At 42.4% G+C, this 13156-nt stretch overlaps 1 protein-coding gene across 1 annotated transcript in view; it reads right to left on the minus strand.

The window, feature by feature from the left end:
* The window catches only part of DCDC1 (doublecortin domain containing 1), a 680197-nt gene that overhangs the window by 386521 nt on the left and 280520 nt on the right, over positions 1-13156 (minus strand). The gene's annotated exons all lie outside the window — the stretch shown is intronic.

Below are 13156 nucleotides of genomic sequence, written 5' to 3' on the forward strand. Positions count from 1 at the left end.
AGGATGCTGTGCAGTGCTTTAAAGGCTGTGGCTCTGTTACCTCCTCATCTTCTGGAGCTCTCTGGATAGTTCTAGAACCTAGTGGGTGGAGGGACAGAGGCTGCAGCCTGAGTATGTATGCGGTTTCCACCAATCCCTGGGAAGGCAGGTCCCAGAAGGTGGAGAAACAACCCATAAATACTCAGCAGCCTGGCAGTCTAGGAGCAGAGCCTGGGGTCCAGTCATCAGGTGGAGACCCCTGGGATGGGGGCTCTGCCCCCTGGGGCAGAAGAAAGGGCAACAGGAGATAGAGAGAGAAGGAGAAGAAGCCTCAGGACATCAGTGGACCCTCAGTAAAGCCAGCACAGCCTGTTCAGCAGAGGGACCAGGACAGCATCTATTCTGAATCTTCAGAAGCCTTCAAGGAGGACTGCATGAGTACAATCCAGCCTTATACCCAAAGACAAGAATGGACAGTAAGTGCAAGATTCTGAATAAGGATGAAAAATGTAAAACCACATAAAGTTAGGCCAGGATCACATCTTTGCAATGCAACAATGCAGAAGCATTGATGTTGGATGATAGGTGTCTTACCATATGTTGCGTTAAGGCAGCCTATTCATTTGAACGGGGCGCCCAATGCACAGAAATCACACCAAAGAAGTGCATATGGTTACTTTTTAAAAGCAGCACACCACAACACATGGTAAATTATTACCAAAGCATGTGCATCAGCAAGCTTTGTTGGGGTGCCATTAAAAATAAAGGCCCCACAGTGAACCTACAATAAAAACATGCATTTTTGTGTGCCACGGGAACACATTCGATTTCCCATTGCACATGTGTCTGAATGAAGCCTTCTGGTTCACACCAATTTTTTTTTTATTTTCATAATTTAATACATCATATAGGTGCACATTCAAATGCAGTAAAACCTTGGATTGCGAGCATAACTTGTATACCAAACCAAATTTCCCCATAAGAAATAATGGAAACTCAAATGATTCATTCCACAACCATTTATTAATTAGTCCTTCAGTTTATAGTCCATATAAAAAGATTATAGCAATGTGATAGATTGTGTAACCATAAACTGTCCATCCACAAATGGCAGTCTCCACAAGGGGATTAGAAGCAAAATCCAGCAGGAGCTACAGAATATAAAAGAGAAGAAAGGCGCCTCTAAGTGTAATATGGTTACATTTAACTAAGGTACATCATTAAGCAACTCACAGATTAAAAGAGGAACATCTAAGTATGCAGGCATCCGGGGTAAAGCTGTCCACATAGAGCAGGAGTAGGCAACCTCGGCCCTCCAGCTGTGGTGAAACTACAAGTCCCATGAGACATTGCATGACCCTGTCCATCACTGGCATGACTCCTAGAGGCAGAGGCATGATGGGATTTGTAGTTTCACCACAAAGGACAACATTGATGGCAGTGAGGAGGATGGTCTATGTGGACAGCTTTACCTTGAATGCCTGCATATTTAGATGTGCCTGTTTTAATCATCAACCATATGAGTTGACAAGTGTTGTACCTTCATTAAATGTAACCATATTGCTACACTTAGAGGCGCCTCTCTTCTCTTTTATACTCAGTTGTAACATGACGCTACTTGTATATCAAGACATTGCTTTTATATCAAGTCAAAATTAATAAAAAATGTTGCATGTCTTGCAAAACACTCTCAAACCAAGTTACTCTCAAACCAAGGTTTTATTGTATAACAAGCACAAGGGTATACAAAATAAAAATCCGAACATGACATAAATTTTTGTATGAGTATTTTAGTACGTCCCAAGAGGGCGAGTAGCCATGTTTCAGTGTTATACCTTTATAATCTTGCACCTCAAAAGTCTTAGAATCATGTTAAATTACAGTGGTGTGAAAAAGTGTTTGCCCCCTTCCTCATTTCCTGTTCCTTTGCATGTTTGTCACACTTAAGTGTTTCGGAACATCAAACCAATTTAAACAATAGTCAAGGACAACACAAGTAAACACAAAATGCAATTTGTAAATGAAGGTGTTTATTATTAAAGGTGAAAAAAAATCCAAACCATCATGGCCCTGTGTGAAAAAGTGATTGCCCCCCTTGTTAAAACATACTATAACTGTGGTTGTCCACACCTGAGTTCAATTTCTCTAGCCACACCCAGGCCTGATTATTGCCACACCTGTTCACAATCAAGGCATCACTTAAATAGGAGCTGCTTGACACAGTAAGGTCCACCAGAAGATCCTTAAAAGCTACACATCATGCCGAGACCCAAAGAAATTCAGGAACAATTGAGAAAGAAAGTAATTGAGATCTATCAGTCTGGAAAGGGTTATAAAGCCATTTCCAAAGCTTTGGGAATCCAGCGAACCACAGTGAGAGCCATTATCCACAAATGGCGAAGACATGGAACAGTGGTGAACCTTCCCAGGAGTGGCCGGCCGCCCAAAATTACCCCAAGAGCGCAGCGACGACTCATCCAAGAGGTCACAAAAGACCCCACAACAACGTCCAAGGAACTGCAGGCCTCACTTGCCTCAGTTAAGGTCAGCGTTCATGCCTCCACCATCAGGAAAAGACTGGGCAAAAATGGCCTGCATGGCAGAGTTCCAAGGAGAAAACCACTGCTGAGCAAAAAGAACATCAAAGCTCGTCTCAATTTCTCCACAACACATCTTGATGATCCCCAAGACTTTTGGGACAACATTCTGTGGACCGATGAGACAAAAGTGGAACTCTTTGGAAGGTGTGTCCCCAAGTATATCTGGCGTAGAAGGAACACTGCATTTCATAAAAAGAACATTATACCAACAGTAAAATATGGTGGTGGTAGTGTGATGGTCTGGAGCTGTTTTGCTGCTTCAGGACCTGGAAGACTTGCCGTGATAAAAGGAACTATGAATTCTGCTGTCTACCAAGAGATCCTGAAGGAGAATGTCCGACCATCTGTTCGTGTACTCAAGCTGAAACAAACTTGGGTTCTGCAGCAGGTCAATGATCCTAAACACACCAGCAAGTCCACCACCGAATGGCTGAAGAAAAACAAAATGAAGACTTTGGAGTGGCCTAGCCAAAGTCCTGACCTGAATCCTATTGAGATGTTGTGGTATGACCTTAAAAAGGCCGTTCATGCTCGAAAACCCTCTAATGTAACTGAATTAGGACAATTCTGCAAAGATGAGTGGGCCAAAATTCCTCCAGGATGCTGTAAAAGCCTCATTGCACGTTATCGCAAATGCTTGGTTGCAGTTGTTGCTGCTAAGGGTGGCCCAACCAGTTATTAGGTTTAGGGGGCAATCACTTTTTCACACAGGGCCATGATGGTTTGGATTTTTTTTCACCTTTAATAATAAACACCTTCATTTACAAATTGCATTTTGTGTTTACTTGTGTTGTCCTTGACTATTGTTTAAATTGGTTTGATGTTCCGAAACACTTAAGTGTGACAAACATGCAAAGGAACAGAAAATGAGGAAGGGGGCAAACACTTTTTCACACCACTGTACATGACAAAAGTTAAATAGGAACTAAAACTTTCCTGGTTTGTTTGTGCCTATAGGTAAGCCTATAATAAGGCTTGCCTATAAGTGCTGTAAATATCGGTAAATATCTCCTAAAGGAGATATTTACTGTATACGCTACCAGTGTAGTTTCCTCGGAAACCCCGTGCGCACGTGCGGAAGTGATGTCATCGCGGCTCTGGCCACTCACAGCGCCGGAGCCTGTTCTAAGGTATTTCATAATGAGCTAGTATGCATAATGAGCTAATAGCTCATTATACCTTTGTCTTACAGTTTTTTTTTTTTTGTTTGTTTGTTTCCCCAGGGTTTACAACCTCTTTAAAGGAGGGCAGTGGGAAGAGAAGGGTTGAAAAAATGGATGTCTAAAAGATAAGGGCAGATTCCCCTTCTAACTCCAAAACTCGTAGCTACCTTTCCAAGGAAAAGGGGACAGAGAGGTAAAAGAAGAGGGAGGAGCAGGACCTACACAAGCAAGGAGGGGACGTGAGACTCTGGGGGACACCTGATACTGCCAGGACCAACGCGTGGAGTGTTACAAAAGGGCTACACCCAGGGCTTTTTTTTCCCTCAAAATAGGTGCAGGAACTTCCCCTTTCCGACTCCTTTTCTCTGCACCTACCCACCTCCGAGTACTGTTCTTTGGTTCCACCCCCTACCCACCTCCCATTACTGCCCTTTTAGAGAATACAGAATCAAGTATCATGTTGTGTTGATAAGTAATTTTTGCAGAGTATGTTAATGATAACAAGAAAAGCAGTAAAATAGATCCCCGGCAGCAACAACAGATCTCCCTACAGCCATCATCAAAAGACTCTCCAGCAGCCAGCAACAATAGACCCCTCCCTCAACAGTAGATCTCTTCCAGCAATTACTGACCCTTCCAGCAATATAAGACCTACCCCAAGCAACAATAGGTCCCCCTCCAGCAGCTAGAATAGATCCCCCTGCAAACAGTGCACCCACAGCCACTCCCCAGTCGGTTGGGTCACTCACATTGGCTGGGAGGAGAATCAGTGTGACAATTCACTATTGTCACACAACTGGGCGAGCCCACCCTTTTTTTGAAGACTATTAGAATCTCTGGCTCTAATCACATGCTTCAAAAAAAAAGCCCTGACTGGAGTCCATGCATGGATAGGGGAGGCAGCACTCCTGTGCCCTGCATTATGGGCTGCCACTGATCAATAGACCCTGCAGCACACCCCGGAACCCCTTGCCATTACATACAGTCATTACTGGAGGTGGCGGGACTGTGTTCCCTCGTGTACCCACTAAAAAGGAGCCCTGGCTACACCTATATCACTTTTTAGTGACCTTTTCCTATCCCTTAAATTTTCACTTCACTTTGAAACCAAACCCAATAGCGAAATTAAAAAACAATTTGGATTTAAAGGTCCACCTTTTAAAAAAAAAAATTTAAAAATGCACCAACAACAGTAAAATAAAAAAATATTTCCTTTTATTAAATTTTTGCATTCAGGTCTGCAGAGTACTACAACCACAATAAGTGCATCATGGGTGAATTCACAGGCTGTTGTACTATTTGGTCCATACAGAGATACAGACCATTTATTATGGGGCTGGAGGGAGTTCTGAATGGAGGTGCAATTTTGATCTGCAACTGTGCAATTTTGTAAATGTATAGATGGTTGAAAAGGAAAAGTTGTATGGTATCCTAAGTGTGTAATTATTGTTCTTTTTGTATCTTTTGTTCTAGCTAGAGAATTTTCAACTCTGTCCCTCTGTCAGCACCTGAGGAAGTGAATGCTGTCCAGGAAACGTGTCAGTTTTTTTTGACAAGGGCATATAATTATTTTCTTTAAGGTGGTATTTACACCAGGCTGTATTCACCTAAGAGTTGTAGAAGTTGAGATAAGTCTTTGCTGTGAAATTCCCTTTATTGTGATTTTATGAATTAAACAAGCGGATCGCTTTTTTAAATTGTGATATTAATAAAATGGATTTATTTTATATATATTTGTTGTGAGTTGTGCCTCAAAAATCCCACGTTCAAACATTTTCTTTTTAATTACCCGAATGGAGTGCAAATGCTACTGATGGGCTCTGTGAGTCATTCAGCCTTGGTGGAACTTGTAGTATTTGCAAGACCTTGATCCCCGACCTTGATACTTTGGCTTTGCTGGCAGTGCCAAGCAAGCTGCACTAAATTCAAATAAAAAAAATAATGCTGCTATAAAAAGCACCCGGTGATTTAGGCAGGGGGGGGGGGGCAGTGGTTAGGGTTAGGAGGATGCTGTGACCACACTTCATGGTACACCCTGGAATACCCCTATACCCTGCATATGATTGCCACTAACAGTAAAAATAATCTCTCATTTTAGCCATTTTATTCTTGCTTGGCAATTTTGTTTTGTTTTTCAACGTTGGAGAGACAGTAACAAGGTTCCACGCAATATAACATACAACATATCACAGCGTTCCAAGCTGAAACATTAAATATACGCAAAAGGAACACATTAGCTAGTAAGTACACAAGTAAATGAATGCTCGCAGGGAATTAATAACGGAATAATTCTATGCAAAAGAAAGACGGGTGGAGGAAAAAAAAAATGCTGCATTAAAAAAAGACAAGCTATTTTACAAGAATACCAGGTGTAATTTCATTTTGACACTGCATATTTTATATAAACTCTAGTGTATAATAGCAGATCTCTCTTTAAAATTGTGAATAGTGTCAGCATGATAACCTGCACCCCATCATCAGTCACTTCAGGCTTGGTGCGATTTCAGTTCACAGTCTCTTTATTGACACCATAGCAGGTGTTCACTAAACATCCTCATTGTGTCTCTCTGTAAGACGAATACAAGCAGCGGTAAGCTCTAATCCCTCTACAAGCTTCGGCAGTATTTGGAGAATTTCAATCACAAAACGCTTTGATATCTTTAGCATCTGAGGTCCGATTCAATGGGATTTTGTTATGGGAGGTTTAATTGGTACAGCGGTTGCTTTTCAATTTTTTAAGCCGTGAGTCGTGGGTTTCTTTAGGTTTCTTTTTTTTTTTTTTTTAAATGAAAGAAACATGGCTGTTTTTTATTTTCAGCATTTTGCCTCCAGTTATCTTTACTGATTTAAGGGCATCTTCTGTAAAAAAAAAAATAATAATAAAAATAAATGCTTGTATTTTTTTTTTTTGTTGTTTGTTTTGGATAGAGCAGGGAGGGTTTTAGAACCAGATTCATCCTCTGTTTAGGTGACCGGTATCGCAAAAACAGAATGTGATGAGAAATCAAAATGTTATAGCTGTCACCACAATGGGATGTGAGGAAAAATTGTTCAATGAGGGTGCTTGTCGTAGTGACAACTAATGGTGCATACACACAATCAGAATTTTGGTCGGAAAAAGCTCTGATGGTTTTCCCGATGAAATTCCGACGGGATTTCGCTCAAGCTCTCTTGCATACACACGGTCACACCAATTTCTGACCGTCAAGACGTACAACATGACGGGACTAGAAAAAGGAAGTTCAATAGCCAGTAGCCAATAGCTTCTGTCTCGTAGTTGAATCTGAGCATGCGTGAGTTTTTGCACGTCAGAATTGCATACACACGATCTGAATTTCCGTCAGAAAAATTGAGAACCTGCTCTCAATCTTTTGCTGGCGGAAATTCGGCCAGCAAAATTCCAAAGGAGCGTACACATGGTCGTATTTTCTGACGAAAAGCTCTCATCTGTCTTTTGCTGGCCGAAATTCCAACCGTGTGTACGCGGCATTAGAGGGGATGTCCTTTCACTTTGGAAAGATTTCTTATCACTTTTTGTTCTTTCTCTGGGACAAGAAGTGAAGGGAAAAGTACCCAAAGGTTCCTTTCACACAGGGCAGACTGCGACATCGATTAGTTTGCTCAGCAGGGGACCTCTCCGCTGATCGCCGCTGAGCAGACAGATGACAGGTCTGTGTCTGGTCTGCTCATGCAGAGTAGACACAGACTGCTCTCCTCTATGCGTGGCCGGATGTAAATAGACCACTTGTCTGTTTACACCCGACAGCCATCTGATCTGATCCGGAAGGGGAACAGATCCTCATCCGTCTGTTTTTGGTAGATCAGATCGGATTGGATGTTGGTGGGTGTAAACAAACACATGTCCATTTTACAAACGCCACTCAATAGAGAAGAATGGAGGTTTGATCGGGTCTAAAAAACTGACAGGCAGACCCGATCAGAGCATCCATGTGAAAGGGGCCTAATAGGACACATACAGATAACATATCAGTACCCTGCTTCTCTTCGATCACAGGCTGGGGGCAGGGAAGTGAAAAAGCTGTATTCCTTAACTGTTGCAGAGAAAAGTAAGGTCATTAACTGGGTTCTGCTGTCTGGTGGGGATGTGTTCATTTAAAACACATTTGTCAAATACAAGGCCCACAGCCCAAATCTGGCCCTCCCGGCCATTTCATGTGGTCCTCGCACCGCTCCTGCAGCTGCGGAACCCCCTTCCCGCAGCCATGGATAGGCTTGTCTTCGCCCCCTCTCCCTGTCTCAGCAGTCAGCAGCAGATAAGGGTAAAACTCCTCATACAGATCCTGCACCTCTCTGTGCAGCTGCAGCAAAATCTTATCTCCACCTCCAGTGGTCTCACATTCAGCAGATTCCAGCCCCTTCTGGTCCTCCTTCAGACCCTGATCTTTCTGTGTTCCAGCTCTGCCTCCAGCTTCTTCCCAGCAGCACACGGTAAGGAGGGAGCACTGTGAAGTAAGGAAGGGTGGGGGAACCTTGACTTCTGATGGTGGTGGGGGGGCGGGGCTCTTGACATCTGATGTAAGGGGGGGTGCTCTGGACTTCTAGTCTTGCAGATACAACTGGTCGTTTGAGGGCAACCCTAATGCTGATGCGGCCTGAGATGCAGTACCACTGCTCCCTCTTCTTGGTCTCACAGGAGACTCTGAGAGCATCAGGAGGCTCCTTCTGCTCTCAGTCAAATCTTGTGAGGAGGGTGTGGGGGGGGGGGGGGGGGTAGCTGAGCAACGCTGTGTGTGTCTATGGAGTGTCAGCACACAGCTTGCTGGGGGACTCTAGAAGAGGGGAGGAGAGACCACTCTGTGCAATACCATTACAAAGAACAGGTAAGTATAACATCTTTTTTCATTTTAACTAACAAAAAATAGCATTTAATATCACTTTATTGAATGTCTGGAGTAAACTCTAAAACCCAAGTAAAGTAGAACCTACAGTGCCTTGCAAAAGTATTCGGCCCCCTTGAACTTTTCAACCTTTTGCCATATTTCAGGCTTCAAACATAAAGATATAACATTTTTATTTTTTGTGAAGAATCACCAACAAGTGGGACACAATTGTGAAGTGGAACGAAATCTATTGGATATTTTAAACTTTTTTAGCAAATAAAAAACTGAAAAGTGGTGCGTGCAAAATTATTCGGCCCCTTTACTTTCAGTGCAGCAAACTCACTCCAGAAGTTCAGCGAGGATCTCTGAATGATCTAATGTTGTCCTAAATGGCTGATGCTGATAAATAGAATCCACCTGTGTGTAATCAAGTCTCTGTATAAATGCACCTGCTCTGTGATAGTCTCAGGGCTCTGTTGAAAGCGCAGAGAGCATCATGAATACCAAGGAACACACCAGGCAGGTCCGTAATACTGTTGTGGAGAAGTTTAAAGCCGGATTTGGATACAAATAGATTTCCCAAGCTTTAAACATCCCAAAGAGCACTGTGCAAGCGATCATTTTGAAATGGAAGGAGTATCAGACCAATGCAAATCTACCAAGACCTGGCCGTCCCTCTAAACTTTCAGCTCAGACAAGAAGACTGATCAGAGATGCAGCCAAGAGGCCCATGATCACTCTGGATGAACTGCAGAGAACTACAGCTGAGGTGGGAGAGTCTGTCCATAGGACAACAATCAGTCGTACACTGCACAAATCTGGTCTTTATGGAAGAGTGGCAAGAAGAAAGCCATTTCTCAAACATATCCATAAAAAGTCTTGTCTAAAGTTTGCCACAAGCCACCTGGGAGACACACCAAACATGTGGAAGAAGGTGCCAAATACAGGACCATTCTGGATGAAAACCTGTTGGAGTCTGCAAAAGACCTGAAACTGGGACGGAGATTTATCTTCCAACAAGACAATGATCCCAAACATACAGCAAAATCTACAAAGGAATGGTTCACAAATAAACGTATCCAGGTGTTAGAATGGCCAAGCCAAAGTCCAGACCTGAATCCAATCGAGAATCTGTGGAAAGAGCTGAAAACTGCTGTTCACAAACTCTCTCCATCCAACCTCACTGAGCTCGAGCTGTTTTGCAAGGAAGAATGGGCAAGAATTTCAGTCTCTCGATGTGCAAAACTGATAGAGACATACGCCAAGCGATTTGCAGCTGTAATCGCAGCAAAAGGTGGCTCTACAAAGTATTAACGCAAGGGGGCCTAGTAATTTTGCACGCCCCACTTCATTTTTTTATTAGTTAAAAAAGTTTCAAAAATCCAATAGATTTCGTTCCACTTCACAATTGTGTCCCACTTGTTGGTGATTCTTCACAAAAAATAAAAATTTTAAATCTTTATGTTAGAAGCCTGAAATGTAGCAAAAGGTTGAAAAGTTCAAGGGGGCCAAATACTTTCGCAAGGCACTGTATATGTGTATTTCAAATAGAAATTTAGCTGTTTGCCTGGAGTTAACTTTTAACTTTTTAATGGATCCTCTGGAATCCAACCAAAGTAAAGTATCAGTAACTTCTGGAAATGCAAAGACAGGCACTTTAAAAAGTGGCTTAGAGGTGTTATTGACATATTACTCGTTGCACGCATCATGAGATTCTAATTTTTGGAGAGGATGAAAAATTGGTACAATGTCCATCAGGTTTTAATTGCGCTCCCAAATTTCGGTTTTGACGCGTATTTGAACTAGGGCTATTTATATAGGGTCAACACTACTACCATTGTGGTGGCCATTTTGTCCAGTGTTCTACAGTGCTGTATGAGATTGGAAGGAAAGCTTTTGCATTAGCTACTTCTATATTTTGGATGGCTTTAGCTTTCTACTGATTAGTCCTCTTATGTCTAACTTATCTTCAAGGCTCTTTTAGGACTTTTGAATTTTTTTTACCTTAGTTCACCTTTCCATCTAAGGGGCATTTCTCTTTGTACAAACATCAACCATACCCCATTGGGAGTTCTTTACTATTATTTTTTTGAGGACAAGGACAAGGTGCGCCAGGCTTAGTGTAGTATTTGAGTATTCATTTAATAAGAAAAACAAGCCAAAAGTGATGTATTTTAGCTGCCCAAATACATCACTTCCGGTCCTCGAAGCTTGTGTTCCACACTGACATGCATTTCTGGTTCCGGGTTCCGATTTCCGTTTGTCACAGAGAACTTCAGCGTGCTGGTTATTCAAGCCCCCCGAATATACTTAGAAGCTTCACCACTGCTCCATCCACTAGCGGCCTACCACTTACACCATCGTGACCAAGCCAGCTCCCCATCACACGGACTGCATTATGGACCGCAGAGCGACCCTGCACCCTAGACCCCTTACTTATGTGCCTGATATCATTATCTCATTGTGAGTAGCCATTTGGCTTGTTGTTCTTATTAAATGAATACTTAAATACTACACTGAGTCTGGCGCACCTTGTCTTTGTCCTATTTTGTTTTCCAGAGTTGTGCTTCTACTCTCAAGGTTGCTGCTGCCAGTGTAAACTGGAACTTATACTGGAACTGTTTATATTTGAACTGACTTTTTTACAAATATCCCCTTTCGCTTTTCCTTCATATTTATTGTATTTTTTTCTGGGACCTTCGTATAGCCACTACCCAGTTGATTTTTGCGCCATCTCCCTTCTTTTTGTACTATTATTTTTTTTAACTTACTATTATACATTACACAGGATTATATGGAATGTGAGGGCAATGTGGGTTTATTTGCAGTATAATTTTGCATACCATTTTCACTCTATAAACGGTATTCTGGGGAAACAGCTCATCCAGTCAGCTTACCCTTTTCCCTAACTTCTGGCTTGGGTTAGGTCTAGAGCAGCAGAATACCTTTGTTTTTATGTATTGTATACAAACTCCTCCCCCCTCCATTTTGCAGTATATGACCTAGATTCTTATGAGGATATATAGTGCCGTTGTGCTCCTCCATCTGTGTGCTGTGGGGATTAGTGAGGACATATTGACGTATTTTATTTACTGGCTGAATAGGGCCTCCTAAGTTTCTAACCTTATGTAAATGTATGGAGACACTCTTTTCCTTTTGTGTTATTCTGACTTTACTTATTTACAGGATGTTGTTTTTTTATTGCTCATCTATTTTTCAGATTAACCACTAAAATTTCACCGCCCATGAATATTTATCTAGAATTGAAATGCGTTGGGGCTCAAATCCTATAATCGTGGTGAATCCTACTTGAGTGTGGCCTCTATTAACATCTAGTGATTTATCAGCCAATTATTTTTAGTGTATATCTGTGTTTTTATAAACGGTGTCTAATAAAGTAATTTTTTATCTTTTTGCATACAATTGTGTTTTTTTTTGGTGCCCAAAAAAACACAACCAAGATTCTCTATTTTGTATTTCCACTAGCTCCCAGTTGCAGTTAAATCAGCGATGGATATTCTTTATTTTGCCAATGAATCCTCAATAGCTAACAAGATACAGGAATTGGATTTTACAATCCTCTCTAGTCTCCTCAATCTTACATAAGATCTTTTAGCAAACTTCTCCTCTGTGCTGGCACTGCCAACGAACCACAGGTAGTTTACTTTCATTTTTTTAGGAATACCCTGTGCTAAAATAACTTTTGTGATCTTGTCCACTGATAAAAAAAAAACTGACAGACATTGACTTGGGTAAGAATCATGCAGCATATGTGCTGCATCTTAATCCACTCCTCAAGCTTATTTACAAACAGCCTCTTTTAGTCCATCTAATAAATGCGACAAGAACATGGGTTTCACTGGTATAAAGGTAACTACCATACCAAATTGGCCTTGTGGTGATCCAGAGTGCAAGAATTATGTGCCATGGATCATCTCACCTTGACATTTAAACAGTGTCGGCTGGTGCTCGATAATTTGCACCAATGCCACCCCCTGTCGGCAGGAGATGGACATGCATGCAGGGAACACTGGAAACGCCCACGCCCACCCCGCCTCCTCAAGCTGGGCAGTGCTTGGAAGGTGAGCTCTCCATGGAGTGGTGGCTGGTGGGTCTATCGGTCTTCACCTTGCTTCTCCCCTGGCTGCACGTCTCCTCCTTCCTCCTCCTCCCCCTTGGCCAATAACATCGCTTCTCCTTTTGGTCAGTCGGAAAATGACCCACAAACCACTTCCTGATTGGCTGGGAGTAGAATCAGTGTGAGAATAGCGAATATTCATTCGCTATTCTCACACAACTGGGTGGGCTCGGAGCACAGTGCTCTGTGCCTCGAGCCTACCCTTTTTTGAAGCCTATTAGAGCCTCTGGCTCTAATAATTTGCTTCAAACCCCCCTCCCCATTGGAATCCATGGTCCAGCGCCATGTATGTAGATCAGGGGGGCGGCGCCCATGCTTCCCTAATGAACGGGCCACCACTGCACTTAAACATCAGAGGGAGATATCAGATAGTTCTGCTAGAGAGACTTTACAACCATTCAAGAATACAAATCCCTTCTCTTCTTTCATAGATGA

Source organism: Lithobates pipiens, unplaced genomic scaffold (assembly GCF_037356315.1).
Source record: "Lithobates pipiens isolate NorthernLeopardFrog02 unplaced genomic scaffold, aLitPip1_a1.2 Scaffold_10, whole genome shotgun sequence".
NCBI classification, from domain to species: domain Eukaryota; kingdom Metazoa; phylum Chordata; class Amphibia; order Anura; family Ranidae; genus Lithobates; species Lithobates pipiens.